The sequence below is a fragment of the Nycticebus coucang genome, chromosome 2, assembly GCF_027406575.1.
Source record: "Nycticebus coucang isolate mNycCou1 chromosome 2, mNycCou1.pri, whole genome shotgun sequence".
In the NCBI taxonomy this organism is placed as follows: Eukaryota; Metazoa; Chordata; class Mammalia; order Primates; family Lorisidae; genus Nycticebus; species Nycticebus coucang.
In genome coordinates this window covers 145,459,716-145,484,566 of record NC_069781.1, presented here as the reverse complement: position 1 = coordinate 145,484,566, position 24,851 = coordinate 145,459,716, and the positions used below count along the sequence as shown (strand labels likewise).

General features: G+C 43.0%; 1 protein-coding gene and 1 long non-coding RNA gene across 2 annotated transcripts in view; one reads left to right on the top strand and one right to left on the bottom strand.

Annotated features, from left to right (window-relative positions):
* The window catches only part of LOC128579872 (uncharacterized), a 61,378-nt gene extending 59,853 nt beyond the window's left edge, over positions 1 to 1,525 (bottom strand). Inside the window, exon 1 of the long non-coding RNA XR_008378293.1 lies at positions 1,391 to 1,525. This is a non-coding gene — a long non-coding RNA (uncharacterized LOC128579872). The remainder of the gene's footprint in view (positions 1 to 1,390) is intronic.
* The window catches only part of C2H16orf87 (chromosome 2 C16orf87 homolog), a 63,507-nt gene continuing 39,491 nt past the window's right edge, over positions 836 to 24,851 (top strand). The window contains exon 1 of the mRNA XM_053582092.1: positions 836 to 1,484. The gene's annotated coding sequence lies outside the window, so the exon portion shown is untranslated. The remainder of the gene's footprint in view (positions 1,485 to 24,851) is intronic.

Below are 24,851 nucleotides of genomic sequence, written 5' to 3'. Positions count from 1 at the left end.
ATCTGAAGGAAATAGATCAGATGATATGATTATATATCTGGAAAATCCCAGGAAATCAACTACAAAACTCCTAGAATTGATGAAGGAATATAGTAACGTCTCGGGATACAAAATTAACACTCATAAATCTGTAGCCTTTATATACACCAACAATAGTCAAGGGGAAAAAACAATCAAGGATTCTATTCCCTTTACAATAGTGCCAAAGAAGATGAAATATATGGGAGTGTATCTACCTAAGGACGCGAAAGATCTCTATATAAAGAGAACTATGAAACTCTGAGAAAAGAATTAGCTGAAGATGTTAACAAATGGAAAAATATACCATGCTCATGGCTGGGAAGAATCAACATTGGTTTTTTTGCAGTTTTTGGCCAGGGCTGAGTTTGAACCTGCCACCTCTGGTATATGGGACCAGCGCTCCACTCCTTGAGCCACAGGTCCCGCCCAGAATCAACATTGTTGAAATGTCTATACTACCCAAAGCAATCTACAGATTTAATGCAATCCCTATTAAAGCACCTCTGTCATACTTTAAAGATCTGGAAAAATTAGTACTTCGTTTTATATGGAAACAGAAAAAAACCTTGAATAGCCAAGACATTACTCAGAAACAAAAACAAATCAGGAGAAATCAGGCTACCAAACTTCAGACTATACTATAAATCGATAGTGATCAGAACAGCATGGTACTGGCACAAAAACAGAGAGGTAGATGTATGGAACAGAATTGTAAACCAAGAGATGAACCCAGACACTTACCATTATTCAATCTTTGATAAACTTATCAAAAATATAAATTTGGGGAAAGATTCCCTATTTAACAAATGTTGCTGGGTGAACCGGCTGGCGACTTGTAGAAGACTGACACTGGACCTATACCGTTCTCCTTTAACAAAAATTGACTCTCACTGGTTAAAGGACTTAAACTTAAGACACGAAACTATAAAATTCTTGGAGAGGGTGCAGAGGAAACACTTAAAAAAATTGGCCTGAGTACATTGGATATTTTTTTTTCCATTCCTGAGACATTTTACTAAGAAGAATAGACCTGCTGTTTAATCCTGCAATTCCTCTACTAGGTGTATATCCAAAAGACCAAAAATCACTTGGCAACAAAGATATTTGCAGCAGATTGTTCATTGCAGCTCAAGTCACGCCCTACGTCATCCGGGAGGGAGGGGGCATGTCCATTGCCACGCAGAAAGGTCTAGGCTGTCCACTCTCCTGGGACTCGGGACAGCTCGAGGACCGGCCGGGTGTGCGGCTCAGGTTGGGTGGGAGCTCGTGCCACGGTCCCGAGGAGCCGGCGCAGGAGGCCCCAGCCCGCTGTCTCCGGAGCCCCGCCCCGCCCCCTCGGCACGCAATCCCCGCGCGAGTTTGCGTTTACCAGGCGCGTCCCTGGCGGAGCCTCGGTGCGGCCTGCGGGACGGGCGCGCGGCCGCCTGGCTGCTGAAGTCGGAGGGGAGGGGCCGCCGGCGGCGGCGACGAGGAGCATGTCCGCAACTCGAGCCAAGAAAGTGAAGATGGCCACCAAATCGTGCCCCGAGTGCGACCAACAGGTGGGCGTCGGGCTGAGCGCGCGGGGCTGCAGTTAGCTGCGGAGAGGCCGGCCCCGGAGCCGAGGGGCTGCAGCCGGCCGGTCTCCCCGGCGGCGCCCGGCCTGGGGTCTCGGGTTCTCGGGGCGCGCGGCGGCGAGCGAGCGGGCGTGAGGCGAGCGGACGCGGCGTCTGTGTGGACCGCCCGAGTCACCGCCCCGGCTCGGGTCGGCGGGGGACTGCTGGGGGGCTGCTGGGGGCGGGGCTCCGAGGGCAGCGGGCCGCTTTGTTCCGGACGGAGACGTGCGCGGCGCCCCCGAGCGTCTCCGCCGCGCCCTGCGCGGACGCCGAGGTGTAGCCCCGGGGCGCCGTGTAATGACGTTTTCTTTTCAATTTCAGTACATTGGTGATATTGATACGCTTTTTAACTTCGTAATTCAGTTATTAATTTTAATGAAACTTTATTGAAAATGTTAAGTTCTCTTGGGCGGCACTTGTGGCTCAAGGAGTAGGACGCCGGTCCCATATGCCGGAGGTAGCGGGTTCAAACCCAGCCCCGGCCAAAAAAAAAATCACACACACACAAAAAAGAAAATGTTAAGTTCTCTTTATAGATCCAGGCACCTTTTTCATACAATTCGGTGTGTATGAGCGGCGTCTGTGTCTCAAGGAGTAGGGCGCCGGCCCCATATACCCGGAGTGGCGGGTTCAAGCCCGGCCCCGGCCAAAACTGCAAAAAAAAGAAAAAATCGGTGTGTGTTTTCTAATTTTTACAAAATGAATGTGCCACTCCTACTAATATGTGGTTCCTTGAATGTTCAACATCTGCTTTCTGAGTAAACTTACCAGATCTGGCAGAGCCTTGGCGCTTGGCCACCACCAGTAGCGTAGGGTTCAGTTGGACATTTACACTTCATAAGGGCTCAATGCGGCCCAAGATACATAAGAACCATGATCAGGTGAGGATCCGCCAGAAGGCTTCCCAAGTTAAAGCTCAGACTTAAAAAAAACAAGACTCCCAGTGAAAGCACACCTAGTGAGAGTGAGATGAGGGCAGCTGGGGCAGATAGGACACAGCCACAGCCGGGCGGTCTGCCTGACCTTTACCCACTGTCTCCCATTCTTACTGTTCTGTAAATTTAGTTCCCACTCGAAAGATGCCTATCTTGAGTAATTTAGGTGGATTGATTTAGGAGATTAACTTTTGAATTGGAATGTTGTAATAGGTCACTGAGTTATGCTGACTGTTATTTAGAATAGAGGTTGGTGTGGTCTTTCCTTTGAACTTTTATGTATAAAACAGTAATTTTGGAAATGGAAGAGTAGAACAGTCCTAGAGAGGCTACTCTCGCTTTTCTCCAGAATCCCGGTCTTCTGACAGAGTTTGGCAGACCTATCCCTGTCTCTGCATGTTTGCTGACAGTGACAGGCAGCCAGACCCTCTTCATCCAGTAACACAAGGAATGCCACCCTCCAGGAACTTTCACGTGACGTGTTCAGCTATCTGAAGCTTTCTGGATCCAGGCCTTCAGGGTTTTTACAGAAGCTTCATTACATAGGCATGACAGAATAAATCACATTGGTGATCAGTTTCATCTTCAGCTATCTTCTTGGCTACCAGGAGGTAGGGGTCTGGATGAAAGTCCCAGCCCAGTCACACAATCCCTCGCACTCTTTCTTTCCAACTTGGGCCTGGCAGAATGGCTCCCGCAAAGAAAGGTAGCGGGAAGAAGGGCTGTTCTGCCATCAGCTAGGTGTGACTCTAGAATACACCATCGACATTCACAAGCGCATCCATGGAGTGGGCTTCAAGAAGCAGGCCCAGGGTGCTCAGAGAGATCAGGAAATTTGCCATGAAAGAGATGGGGTTCCAGATGTGCGCATTGATACCAGGCTCAACAAAGCTGCCTGGGCCAAAGGCTTAAGGAATGTCTCACGCTGGATGTCCGGAAAACGTAATGAAGATGAAGATTCACCAAATAAGCTCTGTGCTTTGGTTATCCACATATCTGTTATCACTTTCAAAAATCTACAGACAAGTCAACGTAGATAAGAACTAACTGGTGATTGTCAGACGCATCAAATAAAGTTATAAAACCACCCAAAAAAGGAAGTCCCAGGCTTGGAGCCCGTAGCTCAGTGGTGAGGGTGCTGGCCACGTGCATTACGGCTGGTGGGTTCAGACCTGGCAGGGCCAGGTAAACAACGACAACAGAAAAAAAAAAAAAAAAAAGCCGGGCATTGAGGCAGGCACCTGTAGTCCCCCAGCTACTTGGGAGGCAGAGGCAAGAGAATCGCTTGAGCCCAAGAGTTTGAGGTTGCTGTGAGCTGTGATGTTACAGCACACTACTGAGGGCAACATAATGAGATGCTGTCTCAAAAAAAAAAAAGTCAGTCTTCCTAGTGTTAATCTATAAAATCAATGTAATCCTAATAAAAACAACAAGTTATTTTATGGAGGTAGACAAACTGATTCTAAAGTCCATATAATGGCATACGGCATACAACCAAAAAAGGGGCAGGTTTTTCCATATGGAAAAATAGGCATCTAAAGGTACATATGGGAAAACGGGGAAATTGACTTTCAGTATCCCTTAAGTAAGGATGCCAAGGAAGTTAATGGGAAAGAATAGTCTTTATAACAAACAATGTTGGGCACCATGCTGAATATCCATATGTGAAAGAATGATATTAGGCCCCTGACTCACACTATATGTAAAAATTAACTCACCTTAGTAATTAACAGTACTAAATCTTTGTGGCCTTGGGTTGAGCAGTACTTCCTTAAATCTGACACCAGGGCTGGGTACGGTGGTTCACAACTGTAATTGCAGCACTTGGGAGGCCAAAGGCAGGTGGATTGCCCTGAGGTCATGAGTTCGAGACCAGCCTGAGCAAGAGTGACACCCATCTCTAAAAAATAGCCTGGCATTGCGGTGGGTGCCTGTAGTTAGAGGGAAGAAGTCCCCTTAGTATTCTCAGTATTCTATGTTAGGCCGGATGCGGGGCCTTATGTCTATAATCCTAGCACTCTGAGAGGCTGAGGCAGGTAGATTGCCTGAGGTCACAGGTTTGAGACCAGTTTGAGCAAGTGCAAGACCCCATCTCTAAAAAAATAGCCAGGGCTCAGTGCCTGTAGCACAGTGGTTATGGTGCCAGCCACATTATCAAGCATGGTGGGTTCCAGCCTGGCCCAGGCCAGCTAAACAACTGCAACAAGAAAATAGCCAGGTGTTGTGGCAGGTGCCTGTAGTCCCAGTTACTTGGGAGGCTGAGGTAAGAGAATCACTTAAGCCCAAGAGTTTGAGCTCGCTGTGAGCTGTGATGCCACGGCACTCTACCAAGGCTGACATAGGGAGACTCTGTCTCTAAATAAATAAAAATAAAAAATAGCCAAGGGAAAAAAATAAAAAATAGCCAGGCATTTGTGGCAGGTCGGTATAGTCCCAGCTACTCTGGAGGCTGAGACAAGAGTTTGAGGTTAGAGTAACCTCAACCTCTTGAGCCCAAGAGTTTGAGGTTACTGTAAGCTATGATGACACAGCTATGATGACTCTATGGCATCCTCAAACTTTTTAAACAGGGGGCCAATTCACTGTCCCTCAGACCGTTGGAGGGCTGGACTGTAGTTTTAAAAAAAAACTATGAACAAATTCCTATGCACACTGCACATATCTTATTTTGAAGTAAAAAAACAAAATGGGAACAAATACAATCACACCGCCTCATGTGGCCCGCAGGCTGCAGTTTGAGGACCCCTGTTATAGAGGGTGGAAAAAGTGAGATCTGTCTAAAAAAAAAAAGCCTTTCCTCTTTGGTTGGGCACCTGTAGCTCAATGGATAGTGCACCGGCCCTCTGCCCGCTGGCAGGTTTGAACCCAGCTCGGCCTGCTTAAAAAAAAAAAAAAAAAGTATGACACCAAAAGACAAGTGACACAAGAAAAACATAAATTAGACTGCGTAAAAAGTAAAATGTTTATGCTGCAATGGTACCATCAAGTAAAATGAGCAGACTTTCATATAAAGGGAAAAAATATTTGCAAATCATGTATTTGGTAAGGCACTGGTATACAGAATACATAATTAATTCTTACTTCTCAATAATAAAAAGAAATAATGCAGTTAAAGAATGAGCAAAGGATTTGAATAGACATTTGTCCAAAGAAGTTACACACAAAAAAGTACGTAAAAAGAGGTTCAACATTGTTAGTCATTAGGAAACACAGATCAAAACCACAATGACATGCTTCTTCACAACAGGGATGGCAATAATAAAGACAGAAAATAACAAGGTGTGGAAAAATTGTACCCCTCAAACATCTAGTGTGAATAATAAGTGTAGCAGCTGTTTTGAGAAACAGTCTGGCAGTTCCTCAGAAAGTTACAGAGTTAACCATGTGACTTGTCGGTTCCACTCCTAGGTATACATAAAAAATAATTGAAAGCAGGGACTGGAACAGTTTGTACACCAGCCTTCATAGCAGCCTTCTTCCTAATAGCCCCCAAATGGAAACAGTCTAGGTCAACTGATGACAGATAAAATATGATATATCCATATAATGGAACATTATTTGACAATAAAAAGAAAAGAAATATTGATACATGCTCCAACATGGGTGACTCTCAAAAATGTACTCTGTGAGAGAAGCCAATCACAGAAGACCACATATTCTATGATCCCAATTATATGAAATGTCCATACAAGCAGATACGTAGAGATAGAAACTATATTAATGGTTAGGGCTAGGAAAGTGGGTGGTAAATGGAGAATGATTGCTAATGTGTACAGAGTTTCTTGGGGAGGGAGCAATGAAAATGTTGTAAAATTAGGCTAATAACCTTTTCTTTCTTTCTTTCTTTTTTTTTTTTTTGAGACAAGAGTTTTACTCTTATCACTCTGGAGTACAGTGCCGTGGCATCATAGCTCACAGTAACTTCAAATTCCTGGGTTCACGTGATCCTCCTGCCTCAGCCTCCTGCGTAGCTGGGACCATAGGCGCCTGGCACAATGCTTGGCTAGTTTTTCTGTTTTTAGTAGAGACATGGTCTTGCTCTTGCTCAGGCTGGTCTTGAACTCCTGAGCTCAAGCAATCCACCTGCCTCTGCTCCCCAGAGTACTAGGATTACAGGTGTGGGTCACTGTGCCCAGTCTCATAACCTTGTTTTTTGAGACGGAGTCTCACTACGTTGCCCTCACTAGAGCGCTGTGGCACCAGAGCTCACAGCAACCTCAAACTCTTGGTCTTAAGTAATTCTCTTGCCTAAGCCTCCTGAGTAACTGGGACTATAGGTGCCTGCCACAACGCCCAGCTATTTATTTGTTGCAGTTGTTGTTTAGCTGGCTCAGGCCAGGTTCGAATCTGCCAGCCTTGGTGCATGTGGCCGGCGCTGTAACCACTGTGCTATGGGTGCTGAGCCCTCATAACCTTTTTTAGTGTATTAAAAACTATTTAATTCTGTACTGTAAATCAGTATGGTATTGTATGGTATTTGAATTATATCTCAGTAAAGTTGGTTTAAAAAGAACAGCTAGGAAAACAGTTAAGGAGAATAACTATTGGCCAGGCTTGGTGCCATATGCCTGTAATTTCAGTAGTTTGTGAGGCTAAGGTAGGAGCATTACTTGAGACCTGGAGTTCAATACTCTGTTTCTACAAAACATAGAAAAATTAGCTGGACATGGTAGTATGTGCCAGTTGTCATGGCTACTTGGGAGCCTAAGGCAGGAGATATCTTGAAGAAGATAATTTGAAGTTGCGGTGAGCTATGATGATGCCACTGCATTCCAGCCTGGGTGGCAGAGTGAGACCCTGTCTTAAGAAAAAAGCAACAACAGCAACTCTTGAGGGCTAAGATAAAAGTCTTTAAGTCTCATACCAATGGCAGGGTTAGGAACTGACCGCACTGTTGTTTTGTTTTTGTACATTTGTGTATGTGGGAAGTTACAGTTCATCATTTAAGACTTTGTTATTTGAATCTTACTTACCCGTCCATGACACTTTCCATATCAGCATTCTTGGATCAGTAGTTCTCAAAACTTATCTTATAGACAGCTATGAGTTCCATATCTTTTCCAGGAAAAGCCAGTGTTGTCTTGAGCCTGCTCATATGTATATTGTAATATTAGTTTCTTTTTCAATATATATATATATTTTTTAAGTTTTTTCATAGTGAATTTTTTTTCCTTTTGTGACAGTGTCGCTCAATTGTCCTGGGGTAGAGTACCATGTCATCATAGCTCATAGCAACCTCAAACTCCAGGGTGTGAATGATCCTCTTGTTCAGCTTTCCATGTAGCTGGGACTACAGGTGCCTGCCACAACCCCTGGCTATTTTTTTTAGAGACAGGGTCTTGCTCTTGCTCAGGTTGTTCTCAAATTCCTGAGCTCAGGCAGTCCACCTGCCTTGGCTTCCCAGAGTGCTAGGATTGTAGGCGGGAGCCCCCATCTTGGCCCATAGTGAAGTTAGTAGGCAGTGTACTTGTATTTGGGGAAGATCAAGATATGTGTGATTGAAAATATAGCATATCTGATAATCCTGTAAATTTGTTTATGTCAAGCAGTGACTTACTTTATCTCTCATGATACAGAGATAAATATCATGAAGAAGCTATATAATTTCTAGGCAGCTGAGATAGTGTCAGATTTTGAAGGAAATAATGAGGACATTTTCAATAGTTCAGATAGTGAACAAGAAATCATTGAGGTGGAAGGTGCAATTATTTGTTCTGAGGAAGAGAGTGAAGAGGAATAAGAAGATGATGACAATGGAGAAGAAGAAATGCAAATTAGGGAGACCAAGGGAAGAAGACCATGCCCAGTTGTAAAAATAGAGTGGCCTGTGTCTCAAATGACAGTGTCATCAGGAACGAGGTGGAATGCACAGCCGACAAGGGATCTGGGGAGATGACAGTTGGCTGCTAATCCTGTGATGACTCAAGCAGGAATAGAACCCAAAACGCCATTGGATGCTTTCCAACTATTTGTTGATAATGAAACTGTGGATATCATTATCAAGTTCACAGACCAGGAACTATGTCCTATCAAAGAGTTATGAAAGGATGTATTCATCAAAAATTCTGGTGAGTTCATAAAAGAAGAAATTTTAGGACTAATTAGAATTCTTCTAAATTGCAAATTCTTCTAAATCAGCAAAATAAAGACAATATCAGAGATCTTTTCAGTGAGGAGAATTTTCCCATTTACCATGCTACATTTTCAGAACACAGAATATGACCCTTGCTGAAATGTCTATGTTTTGATGATGGAACATGTGAAGCTCGCAGACAGCATGATAAGTTTGTTCCAGTTTGAGACCTTTGGAATATGGTTATCAATAATCTCTCACCAGTCTGTCACTGTTGATGAGAAATTAGTTATGTTGCAAAGAAAGGAAAGGTAGATACAGTATTTTCCACACAGCATGAAGATATTAAAGTGATGGATGACAAGCCTGATGCAATCCACTTTTATAATGCTACTAAGGCAGGTGTTGGTGCACTTAAGTGCACAAGGACATATTCCTGTTGCTGAGAAACTCTGCATTGGCCCCTGGCAGTTTTCTTCAACATCATTGACATTGCGGCATATAATTCCTATGTGATTTTTTTGGGACACACATAGCCACTAGTTGCAACTTCATTCAAAGAAACAATAAGGAAGATCTTACTTTTTTTTTTTTTTTTTCTAGAGACAGAGTCTCACTTTACTGCCCTTGGTAGAGTGCCATGGCGTCACACGACTCACAGCAACCTCCAGCTCTTGGGCTTACGTGATTCTCTTGCCTCAGCCTCCCAAGCAGCTGGGACTACAGGCGCCCGCCACAATGCCCGGCTATTTTTTGGTTGCAGTTCAGCCAGGGCTGGGTTTGAACCCGCCACCCTCTGTGTATGGGGCCGGTGCCCTACTCACTGAGCCACAGGCGCCGCCTTTTTTTTCTTTTTTTTAAGAGACAGAGTCTCACTTTATTGCCCTCGGTAGAGTGCTGTAGTGTTACAGCTCACAGAAACCTCCAAATCCTGGGTTTAGGTAATTCTCTTGCCTCAGCCTCCCAATTAGCTGGGACTACAGGTGCCTGCCACAAGGCCTGGCTATTTTTTGTTGCAGTTTGGCCTGGGCTAGGTTTGAACCCGCCACCCTTGGTATATGGGGCCAGTGCCCTACCCACTGAGCCACAGGCACCACCCCGTGACAGAAATTTGAAATATTTGTCATGACAGCTCTGTGAAGAAAACATAACAAGGTGCACCCAAGATGCACATGAGCTCCACAAAAAATATAGAATGGCAATGAACCTTTGTGGACACAAGTGCAGTGAATGACAAGGCATAGTGACAAGAGGAACAGTTCATACCTAACCAAAGGGAAGAGTTATGAGAAAAGCAGTGAAAAGCTTACCAAAACAAGGTCCCTGTGACGTTTGTCCCCTGGGAGAGACCAGAAATACACGAAGGCACGCAGTGAGTGCAGCAAATGTACCCATCCCAGCCACACATCAGAAGAAGAAAACATAATGAAAAGAACATGCAGAGAATGTGGTTAAAACGTTGTTTCTTGTACAATGATATGTAAAATATATAAAACTAGTGATTCAGGGGTCACTAACTGACCTCCCCCATTGGTGTTTCTTGGGTATCAAAATGCATTGGTATTAGACTTAATATAAAAGCTCTATAATGAAAAGATTGTGGCCACTGATACTCATGGACTGTTTTCAACAAATTACTTTTCGTCATTTGTTTTTTTAAATTTTTATTTCTTCTACATCAACTTTGGCTGATTGGAATAAAGGAATTTTTTTTTTTTTTGAGACAGAGTCTCAGTATATCGCCTTTGGTAGAGTGATGTGGCATCACAGCTCACAGCAACCTCAAACTCTTGGGCTCAAGCAGTTCTCTTGCCTCAGCCTCCCAAGTAGCTGGGACTACAGGTGCCTGCCACAATGCCCGGCTATTTTTTTTTTGTTGCAGTTGTCGTTTAGCAGGCCCGGGCTGGTTTGAAACTGCCCACCTGGGTGTATGTGGCTGGTGCCCTAATCACTGTGCTACAAGCGCCAGGCCCTTTTTTGTCATTTGGAAAAACCAAAAGAAGCGCCATTCCCCACTGAGAAGTGATGATTGGAGGATTTGAATAAATTTTAATGCTGAATTTTATAAAAATGGTATATAAGGGCCATCCAGAAAGTGTCCAGCTATTGTTAACATTCTTATTACTATTTTTGAGACAGTCTCACTCTGTTGCCCAGGCTAGAGTGCTATGGTATCATCATAGCTCACAGAAACCTCAAACTCTTGGGCTCAAGTGATCCTTTTGCCTCAGTCTCGTGAGTAGCTGGGGACTGCAGGCACCTACCTACCACAATGTCCAGCTAGCTTTGTTTTCTTTTTCTTTTTTTTTTTTTTTAACAGAGACTGGGTCTAACTCTTGCTCAGGCTGGTCTCAAACTCCTGAGCTTAAACAATCCACTCATCTCAGCCTCCCAGAGTGCTAGGATTAACAGGCGTGAGCCACCACTCCTGACCTGTTAACACCATTTTTTATATTATATGGCTGGATACTTTACAGATAGCCCTCATGTTATCAGATAGCCCTCATGTTATCAGTTAACATTTGGGGAAATTTATCATTTGAGGAACACAGTTAATGCTAACTTTATATTTGGTTGAATAAAGTATTTTTCTCAAAAATAGAACATTTTCATTTTGACCTACAAAAAGGTAATTTCATATAGTTCCATCTCATACCTTCCAAGGCCCTGGCAGAGCATGAAGACTGGAAGGTACCCAAACTGCTGGCAGAGTGCAGGTTGCTCCTGAGTTTTCAGGCTTCACTGGAGGAAGGTGGAGCAACCAGAGCTTAGTAAGTGCAAAGATGCTTAATAATTAGCCATGCAAAAGTCTGGTGAAGAGGACTCCAGGGAGATGTGAAGCATCTTCAAAGGCCCTCAGACTCAGAAATCTTTCAGAAAGTTATTTTTATTTTATTTTATTTTTTTAAAGGGCTGTAACTGAGATTTAATACTAATTTCAAGAATAAAAAGACTTCTAACAATCACTGCATTGATAGGGAAGAAGGAATCCTAAGAATTAGGGCAGAATGCTGTGCAATTCATTTCTGACTCTTGGATATCTGCAGAAAGTTATTTTTAAATAAAGAAATGAAAGCATGTTTCTAACACTGTACAAGTAGACATGCTTTCCATTCCAATTCTAGATTTTTAAAAAATGTAAGTGGACAAAAAAAAAAGTAAGTGGACAAGAATTAATGGCCTCTTTTGATTTGATTTTATTATTTTTTTTATTGTTAAATCATAGCTGTGTACATTAGTGCAATCGCCTGTACCCATTCTAAGATGCACCATAGATGTGGCCCCACCCATAACCCTCCCTCCACCAAAACCTCCCCCCTCCCTTCCCCTTCCTTGACCCTTTCCCCATAGTCTTGTGCTATAGTTGGGTTATAGTCTTCATGTGAAAGCTATAATTTAGCTTCATAGTAGGGATGAGTACATTGGATGCTTTTTCTTCCATTCCTGAGATACTTTGCTAAGAAGAATATGTTCCAGCTCCATCCATGTAAACATGAAAGAGGTAAAGTCTCCATCTTTCTTTAAGGCTGCATAGTATTCCATGGTATACATGTACCACAATTTGCTAGTCCATTCGTGGGTTGATGAGCACTTGGGCTTCTTCCATGACTTAGCAATTATGAATTGGGCTGCAATAAACATTCTGGTACAGATGTCTTTGTTATATTGTGACTTTTGGTCTTCTGGGTATAAACCTAGTAAAGGAATTATAGGATCGAATGGCAGGTCTATTTTTAGGTCTCTAAGTATTCTCCAAACATCCTTCCAGAAGGAATGTATTAGTGGGCATTCCCACCAGCAGTGTAGAAGTGTGCCCTTTCCTCCATATCCACGCCAACATCTCTGGTTTTGGGATTTTGTTATGTGGGCTACTCTTACTGGGGTTAGGTGATATCTCAAAGTAGTTTTGATTTGCATTTCTCTGATGATTAAGGATGATGAGCTTTTTTTCATGTGTTTGTAGATTTTGCGTCGGCCTTCTTTAGAGAAGTTTCTCTTTAACTCCCTTGCCCACCCTGAAATGGGGTCACATGTTCTTTTCTTGCTAATACGTTTGAGTTCTCTGTGGATTCTGGTTATTAGACCTTTATCGGAGGTATAACATGCAAATATTTTCTCCCATTCTGAGGGCTGTCTGCTTGCTTTACTCACTATGTTCTTGGCTGTGCAGAAGCTTTTTAGTTTGATCAGGTCCCAGTAGTGTATTTAGATACTGTTTCAATTGCCTGGGGAGTTCTCCTCATAAAATATTCACCCAGGCCGATTCCTTCAAGAGTTTTCCCTACACTTTCTTCAAGTATTTTTATAGTTTCATGTCTTAAGTTTAAACCTTTTATCCAGTGAGAGTCTATCTTAGTTAATGGTGAAAGGTGTGGGTCCAGTTTCAATCTTCTACAGGTTGCCAGCCAGTTTACCCAGCACCATTTGTTAAATAGGGAATATTTTCCCCACTGAATGTTTTTAATTGGCTTGTCAAAGATCAAATAATGGTAAGTAGCTGGATCCATCTCTTGGTTCTCTATTCTGTTCCAGACATCTACTTCTCTGCTTTTGTGCCAGTACCATGCTGTTTTGATCACTATGGATTTATAGTACAGTCTCAGGTCTGATAGCGTGATTCCTCCTGCTTTGTTTTTATTGCTCAGTAATGTTTTGGCTATTCGAGGTTTTTTTCTGATTCCATATAAAACGAAGTATTATTTTTTCAAGATCTTTAAAGTATGACAATGGAGCTTTAACAGGAATTGCGTTAAAATTATATATTGCTTTGGGCAGTATGGACATTTTAACAATGTTGATTCTTCCCAGCCATGAGCATGGTATGTTTTTCCATCTGTTAATATCTTTGGCTATGTCTTTTCTTAGAGTTTCATAGTTCTCCTTTTTTTTTTTTTTTTTTTTTTTTGAGACGGAGTCTCACTTTGTTACCCTCAATAGAGTGCCGTGGTGTCACAGCTTGTAGCAACCTCCAACTCCTGGGCTTAGGAGATCCTCTTGCCTCAGCCTTCAGAGTAGCTGGGACTACAGGTGCCTGCTACATGCCCAGCTATTTTTGGTTGCAGTTTGGCCGGGGCTGGGTTTGAACCCACCACCCTTGGTATATGGGGCCGGTGCCCTACCCACTGAGCCATAGGTACCGCCCCAAGAGTTTCATAGTTCTCTTTGTAGAGATCTTTCACGTCCTTTGTTAGGTATACTCCCAAATATTTCATCTTCTTTGGCACTACTGTGAAAGGAATAGAGTCCTTGATTGTTTGTTCGGCTTGGTTATTGTTGGTATATATAAAGACTACAGATTTATGGGTGTTGATTTTGTAGCTTGAGACATTGCTGTATTCCTTGATCACTTCTAAAAGTTTTGTAGTAGAATCCCTAGTGTTTTCCAGATATACGATCATATCATCTGCGAAGAGTGAAAGTTTGATCTGTTTTGACCCTATGTGGATACCCTTGATCGCCTTTTCTTCCCTAATTGCAATGGCTAAAACTTCCATTACAATGTTAAAGAGCAATGGAGACAATGGGCAACCTTGCCTGGTTCCTGATCTAAGAGGAAATGATTTCAATTTAACTCCATTCAATACGATATTGGCTGTGGGTTTGCTGTAGATGGCCTCTATTAGTTTAAGAAATGTCCCTTCTATACCAGTTTTCTTAAGTGTTCTGATCATGAAGTGATGCTGGATATTATCAAAAGCTTTTTCTGCATCAATTGAAAGAATCATATGGTCTTTATTTTTAAGTTGGTTTATGTGTTGAATTACATTTATAGATTTACATATATTGTACCAGCCTTGAGACCCTGGGATAAATCCAACTTGGTCATGGTGTATAATTTTTTTGATGTGTTGTTGGATTCTGTTTGTTAGGATCTTATTGAGTATTTTAGCATCTATATTCATTATTGATATTGGTCTATAATTTTCTTTTCTTGTTGGGTCTTTCCCTGGTTTGGGGATCAAGGTGATGTTTGCTTTGTAGAATGTGCTGGGTAATATTCCTTCTTTTTCTATATTTTGGAAGAGGTTTAGTAGTATAGGTACTAGTTCTTCTTTAAATGTTTGGTAGAATTCTGACATAAAGCCATCTGGTCCTGGGCTTTTCTTTTTAGGGAGATTTTGTATAGTTGATGCTATTTCAGAACTTGATATAGGCCTGTTCAACATTTCCACTTCGTTCTGGCTAAGTCTTAGTAGGTGGAGTGCTTCCAGGTATTGGTCAATTTCTTTCAGATTTTCACATTTGTGAGAGTAGAGTTTCTTGTAGTATTTGTTAAGGATTTTTTGAATTTCTGAAGGGTCTGTTGTTATTTCATCATTACCATTTCTGATTGATGAAATTAGAGATTTTGCTCTTTTTTTCCTGGTTAGGTTGGCCAAAGGTTTATCTATTTTATTGATCTTTTCAAAAAACCAGCTTTTGGATTTATTGATCTGTTCTATAATTCTTTTGTTTTCAATTTCATTTAATTCTGCTCTGATTTTGGTTATTTCTTTTCTTCTGCTGCGTTTGGGGTTGAAGTGTTCTTCTTTCTCCAGTTGCTTGAGATGTTCCATTAAGTATTGACTTCCTCTCTTTCCGTTTTCTTGAGGAAGGCTTGCAGTGCTATAAATTTCCCTCTTAGGACTGCCTTTGCAGTATCCCAGAGGTTCTGGTAATTCGTGTCTTGATTGTTGTTTTTTTCTTTTTTTTTTTTTTTTTTTGTAGAGACAGAGTCTCACTTTATGGCCCTCGGTAGAGTGCCGTGGCCTCACACAGCTCACAGCAACCTCCAACTCCTGGGCTTAAGCGAGTCTCTTGCCTCAGCCTCCCGAGTAGCTGGGACTACAGGCGTGCACCACAACGCCCGGCTATTTTTTTGGTTGCAGTTTGGCCGGGGCCGGGTTTGAACCTGCCACCCTCGGTATATGGGGCCGGCACCCTACTGACTGAGCCACAGGCACCGCCCGATTGTTGTTTTTTTCTAAAAATATGGTGATTTCCTTCTTAATCTCATCTATAACCCATGTATCCTTCAGCATAAGGTTGTTTAGCTTCCATGTTTTTGTGTGGGTATGCAGATTCCTGTTGTTACTGAGTTCAACTTTTATTCCATGATGGTCTGAGACGATGCAAGGAATAATTTCTATTTTTTTTTAATTTGCTGAGGTTAGATTTGTGGCCTAGGATGTGGTCGATTTTGGAGTATGTTCCGTGGGCTGATGAGAAGAATGTGTATTCATTTTTTTTGGGATGAAATATTCTGTAGATGTCTGTTAAGTCCAGATGTTGAATGGTTGAGTTTAAATCTAAAATTTCTTTGCTTAGCTTCTTTTTGGAGGATCTATCTAGCACTGCTAAAGGGGTGTTAAAATCTCAAACTACTATGGAAGTGGAGGAAATCAAGTTGCTCATGTCTGTTAGAGTTTCTCTTATAAATTGAGGTGTGTTGTGGTTCGGTGCATAAATATTAAGAATTGAGATCTCATCATATTAAGTATTACCTTTAACAAATATGAAGTGTCCATCCTTATCCTTAATTATTTTGGTTGGTTTAAAGCCTATTGCGTCTGCGAACAGGATTGCAATGCCTGCTTTTTTCTATTTTCCATTTGCCTGGAATATAGATGACCATCCCTTCACCTCAAGTCTTTTAATGTAAGATGCGATTCTTGGATGCAGCAGATATCTGGCTTGAGTCCGCCAACCTATGCCTCTTTAGAGGACAGTTGAAACCATTCACATTAATTGAGAGTATTGATAAGCCTTTTGAGAGACTGGTGGACATTTTTAATCCTTTTGTGACTGTGGAAGTTGGAATTTGATCAAAAATTTTTTGGGTGGGTTTACTTTTGTGGTGGAGAATTACACTGGTCTTTATGGAGGATAGGTCTAAGAATGTGCTGGAGAGCTGGTTTAGTTGTGGCAAATTTCTTCAACATGTGAATGTCGTTGAAGTATTTAATTTCTCCATCATAAATGAAGCTCAGTTTAGTTGGGAACAGGATCCTGGGTTGAAAGTTATTTTGTTGTAGGAGATTAAAAGTCGATGACCATCCTCTTCTAGCTTGAAAGGTTTCAGCAGAGAGATCTGCAGTTATTTTGATATTCTTCCCCTTGTAGGTAATGGTTTTCTTTCATCTGGCTGCTTTCAGAATTTTCTCCTTCATATTAACTTTAGTGAAATTGATTATGATGTGTCTGGGGGATGTCTTATTCGGGTTGAGTTGTGCTGGAGTTCCGAAACTGTCTGCTATCTGAATTTTGGAATCTCTTGGCATGTCTGGAAAGTTCTCCTTCATAATCTCATGGAGAAGAGACTCTATGCCTTGTGAAGCCACTTCATCACTTTCGGGGATCCCTATAAGATGTATATTGGTTTTCTTCAAATTATCCAAGAGTTCTCTGAGAGAGTGGTCTGTTTTTGCTCTCCATTTCTCTTCTTCTTTGAGGGTTTGGGAGAATTCAAAAGCCTTGTCTTCAATGTCAGAAATCCTTTCTTCTGCTTGCTCCATTCTGTTACTGAGGGATTCTACTGTGTTTCTCAGATCTTTGAAGGATGCAACTTCTTGTCTCAATGTGTTGAAATCTTTGGTCATTTGGTCTTTGAATCCGTTGAATTCTTGAGATAACTTTTGGAATTCTAATTCGATCTTATTTGCTATCCAGATCCTGAATTCAATTTCTGACATCCCAGCTATTTGTTTGTGCATGGTGTCTTGTGCTGTTTCTGCCCCATTGATCTTTGGGGGAGTTGATCTACTCTGATTATTCATATTGCCAGAGTTTTTCTGTTGATTTCGCCTCATGATTGTTTTTCACCATTGCCTCTGGCTGTCCTCAGAGTTGGGGAGGTGTCTCTCCAAGATTAGACCCCAGTGGGATCACTCTATTGTTGCTGGATCTTTGTAGGGAATGACCCTGTGTAGTTCCTCTGGGGCTGCTCTAGCTAGGGAGTTCTGGTTGTGGAAGCAGCTCCGGTTTGTGACACACCCAGATCCAGCAACAGGGCTGGGGGTGGTGCGCACGGTTGTGGGAGTGCCAGGCGCCCAGTGACTTTGGCACAGAGAGCCCAAGGCTCCAGCAGTCTCTGGCCAGGAGAAGAGTTCTGCGCAGAGGCAGGGAGGGCTCCAAAGGGCACGCAGCTACCAGAGTCCCTGTCCAGATGAACGGGCTAGTGTGGAAGCTGGGAGGACACAGGAGGGAGGACTCAGGGTTGCGTGGCTGCTGCAGTTCCTAGTCAGGGAATGCGGAGGCTTGGTGGGTGTGGGTCACGGGTCGGGGGTCGCTGCATAGCTCTAATGGATGTCTGGGTGGCGCCAAGCCCAGGAGTTTGAGGTTGCTATGAGCTGTGACGTCACGGCACTCTACCCAGGGCAACGGCCCAACAGCCAAAACCGTCTCACTCTGCCCCTAAGGATTAAGGCTGTAAGGCAGCTCAGTCCCCACCTTTAGGCTGCTCAGTCCGTAGGTTACTTTGACTCACCCAGTCCTTGCTCTGAGACCCTTAGGACGGAGCTTGCCGGGGCAGTTCTTTCACAATGGCTTCCTGCACCCAGCTCAGTGGCTCAGTCTGGGGCCTCAGACAATGCCCAAAGTTCTCCACACTCCTGCTCAAGCTCTCCCCAAGGCAGTTCAACTGAATGCCAAGTCGAAGAACACCGAAACAGTTCACAGATAAGGCCTTTCCGGTTTGCAGTCTCACTGCTGCTTGTACTTACGGTTGCCGGCGTGATTAGGTCGATGGAACACACGCAACCACTTGCCAGTTTTCCACTGTTTTTGTCCTCCTCTTGGGGTCCAGAAGTCCCTTGCTGGCTCCCTGTATCCTCAAAGGGATGATTATAGGCAGATCCCACCGGCCAGAGATGCCTGGAGTCTTGTCTCCCCAGACTCGCTGTTCCCAGTTGCAGGGAAGCTGTTACTCGGCCACCATCTTTAATCCATCTCCTCTTTTGATTTTATATCTAGATTGCAGCTACTTCTTGTGGCGTTCAGGGATTAGGTTGGGGTAAATAAACTAAGGTGGTCCTCTTCCTGCCCTTCTCCCTCCTGACTTTCTGGAGTGGGTCTTAGAGGAGAGAGAGAGAGAAATGGAGGAATGAAGGAAAATCACCTAAAGTAGAGTTGACTTTGAGCTCTCAGATCAAGGACTACAGGAAACTTCCATGCAAATTGAAAAAAAAAAAATGTTTGTTATTTTGAATAGAAGGAGCCCTGTACCATGACACAAGGCCTGGACACCAGCAGCGTAAAGCTGCTTTCAGCCCTGATTACCCCCCTTGGCTGGGTGCCCTGGTCTACAGTCACTGCCCATTCACTGCTCAGTCCTAGTGGGTTTTTTTCTTTGAGACAGAGTCTCAAGTTGTTGCCCTGGGTACAGTGCTGTGGTGTCACAGCTCACAGCAACCTCCAATTCTTGGGCTTAAGTGATTCTCTTGCCTCAGCCTCCCAAGTAGGTGGGACTATAGGCGATCGCCACAACACCTGGCTATTTTTTTGTTTGTTTGGTTGGTTGTAGTTGTCATTGTTTGGTGGGCCTTGGCTGGATTTGAACCTGCCGGCTCTGGTGTCTGTGGCTGGTGCTCTAGCCGCTTGAGCTACAGGTGCTGAGCCTCAGTCCTGGTGTTTGCCAAAGAATCTATCCAGTATTTTAGTGGCTTCTCCTTACTGCCAAGAAAATGCAGTTTCTGATTTAGCGAAGACTGATAGGATAACAAGGCTGAGACCCAAGTGTGGGGAGGACTTTATTTTAAAGGCTGTTAAGGGTGAGGCTAAATGATCACAGAATGTGATAGCAGTGGCTTGTCCAGTGTAAAAGAACATGGAGTTGTATAGTTACTTAAACTCGAGAGTAGATGGCTGTCCCTCCCTCTCTCTCAGATCTCTCCTCAGACTGTAGAGCAGGGTACTGGACTTTGGCCTAAAACAATCAGTGGATATCCTTGTCCAGCCCAACAGAATGGTTTGGGGATGGGTAGGAAACCCAAACAAAAGCAGTAAAACATGAGACCGGAGAAGGGGCAGATACAGAAGCTGTGCTATCCTAGTCATCTTTGCACCCACTCCCAACACAGGGTGCAGACCTGAAGGGCGGAAATGAGCCCTGGGCTTGTGAACACACACCCAGCAGAGCTTGGAACTGGTGCTACCATTGGTGTTTTTTGACCATGTGAGCCAGAAAATACCTTTTTTGCTTAAGCCATTAGTAAGATTTTCCATTTTGGCAAAATAAACATTCTTGGTTGACATGCTCCCAAAGCCTTTTCCTTAACTGTAAACAGGGCTTATGAGTCTACCTTGCAGAGTTTGAGAGAAAGTATGACAGTAAACATAAAGGGTAAGGCACAGAGTAGATGTTTAATTAATTGTATTTAATACAATGAAAGGGAAAAGCAAAGGAGATAAAGCAAGGTGTGGGACTCCTGAGGTCATTCTGTGTCCGGGGCAAGGTCAGTAGGCTGAGTTCAGCCCTTAGTCCAGTGACCTATTCATCCAAAGTCACCCAGCTGCTACTGGGAGCCTGTGGCTCTTCAGTGAATGTTCCCACACAGGGTGTCATTACCAGGTATGAGGAAAAACTTTTTCTGGAAAAAAACGCTTCTCATGTTCTTTGTCTTTTGACTATGAATCATTGTGAGATTATTTCTATTGCTTTGAGAACGTAGGAGCTAAAACTTTAAACTTACAACTCTTTAACATAGAAGCTACTTTAATTTTCTAGAAAAAGAAATTTTGTACAGGTAAAGACTTGCAAGTATCCTAATGTTCTCATTCTCATTTCTCAGAAAAGAAAGAAAAGCTCCTTAGTAGAAACTGTTTCGAATGTCAAAATAAAGGGGTGGAGATGAGGGCTGCTACATCTTATTTCTTCAAGTCTCCCAGAGGTAGTTTGGGTCCTACTTGCAAGAAAGAATAAAAAGTAGCATCATATAGCCATTTTGGTTCATGGAGTACTCAGAAGCTCCCACCTGGTGTAGTTGCAGGTGTACTACAGCCACTTAACAGTGCACAGGAAAGACACTGAGCAGCTAGTAGTAGAATCAAAAGCTGGTGAATGGCTGGCAGCACCAGCACCATCCTCTGTCTGCTGTATTCTCTTTTATCTCTTTCTTTTTGGGCTGCAGCCACAATATCCTTTTTTCACTTCCCTTTACCTTGGCTAATTTCCCCATGCTGCTCTAAATATTGCTTCCACTCTTCACCTCATTAACTCTACTCCTCATGCAAGTTTCCTCAAGGAAACCCTGACTCCCCTAGCTCCCCACCGGTCAGATCCTCCCTGTCCAGTGTGGTTCCCTCATAATTCTGATCACAGTGATTTTGTATATATTTTTGTGATAATATTTGATATCCACTAGATGATAAGATTCTCAACAGCAGGACTTTGTTTTGCTCACAAGATCATATGTCCATCAAGAGCACAAGGTCCAGCTCTGCGCCTGTGGTTCAAGCAGCTAAGGTGCCAGCCACATACACCTGAGCTGGCGGGTTCGAATCCAGCCTGGGCCCACCAAACAACAATGATGGTTGCAACCAAAAAATAGCCAGGTGTTGTGGCGGGCACCTGTAGTCCCAGCTACTTGAGAGGTGGAGGCAAGAGAATCACTTGAGCCCAGGAGTTGGAGATTGCTGTGAGCTGTGATGCCACGGCTTTCTACCCAGGGCGACAGCTTGAGGCTCTGTCTCAAAAAAAAATAAAGTACAAGGTCCAGCACATAGTGTCGGCCTAATAAGTATTTGTTCAATGAAAGAATAAGGGTAAAGGCAAATTTCATTCACTTTGTAGAAAACTTTTGTTTCAGCACCATTCTAAGTAAGTAATATATGTGGTAGCAAATAATTGAAAATTTAATGAACAGTGGCTTAAATAAGTAGGTTTTCTATTGTTCGTGAAAAATTTCAAACATACAAAAATACTTGAAATTTACAGTGAACACCTCTATGCTGAGTGCACCTTTGACATTTTGCAATACTTGCTTTATCATTTATCGACCCGTGTGGCCATCTCTCTGTCCATCTATCTCTCCATCTTACTCTATCGGATGCATTTCAACATAGTATGTGCATTAGCACATTTCACCTTACATACCTAAGCATACACAGCGTTACCTAGAGCTGCATATTTGCTTAAGGTCTTATTTAACAAGGTAAAATTTAATTCAATAAAACTAAATCTTTAGTGTACCATTCAGTAGGTTTTGACAGATACACACATTTGTGTAACACACGCCCGTTAAAATACAGACTGTTACCATCTGCCCAGAAACTTCCCTCATAACATTTTTTAGTTTATTCCTATCCTTACCCCTCAGAGGCAAACACTGCTCTGATTTTTTTCTGCCATAAGATAGTTTTACTTGTTCTAGAACTGCATAAAAATCAGATCATACAGCATATACTCTTTTTTGTGTAAGACTTTTACTGTGAATGGTTTTGAGATTCACATTAGTTGTATCTTTCTGTAATTCATTTCTTTTTAAAGCTTATTAGTATTCCACTGAATGAATATGCCACAAATTATCTCTTTACCTATTTGATAGACATTTGTTGTTTTTTTCCAAGTTTAGGCCATAATGAGTAAAGGTGTTATGAATTATTATTGTACAAGTCTTTTGTAGACATATGTTTTCATTTCTCTTGGGTAAATACTTAGAATTGGAAATACTGGGTCATAGGCTATGTGTGTGTTTAGTTTCTCAGGCCTTCTTCTGAAGTGACTGCAGGTTTCCCCTCCTCCAGCATGTGAGTTCTGAAGTGACTATAGGTTTACAATCCTCCAGCATGTGAGTTCTGAAGTGACTGCAGGTTTATCCTCCTCCAGCAGTGTGAGTTCCAACTGCTTTACACTCTCACTAGCATTTGATGTTACTAATCTTTTTAATTATATCCACTCTGATGGGTGTAGAGCTGTACTTATTTTAATTTATTTCCCTTTCCCCTTACATGATATGGAATACATAAGGAGGCAGGCCAGGACTGGGGCAGCTGCAACAATGCCAGGGACTCAGGCACTTTTTAGCTTTCTCGTCATCATTTTATTGAATTGGCCACAATCCCATGCCTGGCACATCTAAAATGGCTTCCAGTGATGCCTGCCTCTTGGTGTTCTTGTCCTTGTGGAATCCCTTCCTTTCTGTGTGGGCTGGACTTAGTGACTTGCCTTTGTGACATGCTTCAAATAGAATGCAGCAGAGATGAAGGGATTCTACTTCTGGTAGTAGGTCCTGAAAAGATTGTGGTAGCCAGACGCACACCTGGCAGGCTGAGCCTGGAGGGTTGCTTGGGGTCAGGAGTTTGAGACCAGCTGGAACAAGAACAAGAACCTGCCTCTACAAAAACAGCCATAATCCCAGCTATTTGGGAGGCTACGGCAGGAGAATTGCTTGAGCCCAGGGGTTCAGCTGCAGTGAGCTATGATCATGCCACTGCACTCCATCCTAGGCAACAGAGCAAGCCTGTTTAAAAAAACAACAACAAATGTGGCTTCTGTACTGGGTGCTTGGGCAAACTCTTTCTTGGATTACTCTAGGGAAGCTAGTTGCTGTGTTGTGAGGCAACTCTGTGAAGAGATGGGACCATTGACAGGTGAGTGAACTTTGGAGTGGGTCTCCCCGTAGTTGAGCCTTCAGGTGAGACTGAAAAGCCATGCCTGTATTCCTGACCCACAGAAACTGGGAGGTAATAAATGTTTGTTATCTTAAGCCACTTAGTTTTGGGGTAATTTGTTATGTAAACAGTAATTGTCAAGATGTGTACCTTGAGAGCCTCATGTTCATGTCCAGACAATAAGAAAAAGTAAAAGGCAAAGGACAAAGAATTTTTTTAGATGAATCTGTTCATTTTTATCAGGAAATCAAAAACCTTGCCAGAAATCCCACCCAACAGATGGTTAGAAGTGTGTCTGCCACTTAGCTATTCCACAAATCCCACAGAATTAAAGACCTCTCCCTTAACATCCACTCCAGCCAAGTGGTCCTTCTGGGACATTTATAGGAAAAGGATCCACTCAAATGAAACTTTCAGAAAACTCTCCTCAGGGCCCAGACAGCAGTATTTGAGTTGCTCATTCATGCCCTGGCCTACACCATTCTTCTTAGGAAAACTGAGGTACTGTCTTCCTCTGTTCCTCTAACTCCTTGCAGTAAAAATTCAAGAGTCATCCAGGAAACATCCTTGTCAACACACCCACTCAACAAAATAGCCTGTCAAGTTTTGCTAGTGTTACCACCTGTACATTTTTATTTTCATTTATTTATTTTTTGAGTCACCTTTGGTAGAGTGCTGTTGCATCATAGGTCACAACCACCTCAAACTCTTGGGCTCCAGCGATCTTTTTTCAACCTCCTAGGTAGTCCTCCTAGGACTACATGCATGTGCCACCATATTTGGCTAGTTTTTTCTTTTTTTTTCTCTCTCTTTTTTTTTTTTAGTAAAGGCAGGGGTCTGGCTCTTGCTCAGGCAGGTCTCAAACTCCTGGGCTCAGGCAATCCACCAGCCTCGCTTCCCACTGTGCCTGGCTCACCTGTACATCTTCAAATCCTGTCTCTCTTCTTCCATACTGTCCTTCTTTTCCTCCTGCCTGAAGTCTGATACTAAAGACATTTGCTGGACTAGTCATTCTCAACTTCACACCAAATCCTGTCTTCCCAATTTAAAACTTTCCCCAGTAGCCTGAAAGTGAAGCCCGAACTCCTCCTTCCCTTGCCTGCAGCCTTAATTTTCTGCCTTGGACTTCCTATATTCACAACACCAAACTACTGACCTCCTTGTCTTTGCTTATATTGCCCCATCTGAATGAAAAATAAGTTTTCCTCCTACCCTTGCCTTCCAGTTCTCTTTCCAGTTTAATACATCTGTAAGCATAAATACATTCATACTATTTTTACACAAATACTAACATTTTAAATAAGATGCCTTGTTTCTTTAGTTAACATTGTATTGAGATCATATCTCTGATACAGGGCCAGTGGCATCCCAGCCAGCTTGTGGAGCTGGGCTGTGCAGACTGGCTACCTCCGCCTTGGTGGTGTTGGTGCCGTGACAGTGAGCAACAGGTTGAAGGGTAGGCAGGGAGGCCCCATTTCCTAGGCCTGGGAATGAAAGGGATTGTAGCCATTCATTTGCAACCCAGACACGACCTAGACATGTCCCAGACATGACCCAGACACATCCCAGACACGCTAAGTGTAACTATGGAGGGCCAGACATGTCCCAGACAGGATGTCCCAGACACACTAAATGTAA